The sequence below is a fragment of the Penaeus monodon genome, chromosome 28 (genome assembly GCF_015228065.2).
Source record: "Penaeus monodon isolate SGIC_2016 chromosome 28, NSTDA_Pmon_1, whole genome shotgun sequence".
Lineage (NCBI taxonomy): Eukaryota > Metazoa > Arthropoda > Malacostraca > Decapoda > Penaeidae > Penaeus > Penaeus monodon.
In genome coordinates, this window is record NC_051413.1 from 23,558,144 (window position 1) to 23,558,403 (window position 260).

Below are 260 nucleotides of genomic sequence, written 5' to 3' on the forward strand. Positions count from 1 at the left end.
ACAGCTAATATTTTTCTGACCTTGAGTCACAGAATGTCTTTCGCAACGAGGTGAAAGGCACCTCCTCTTCAGCTATGCAAGGCTCTCTGTCTCGAAGCAATACATCTGACAGGCGACTCATCCAGCGCGGCGCTGAAAGCTTAAAGTGTTAGATCAGAGGAAACGATCGGCAAAGTTTGATGGAGTGTTCTGTCAGCGCATCTTTTCCGGTGTAAAAGAGCAAGGATTTAATGCTGCTCGGTGATGACTATGCTATACGG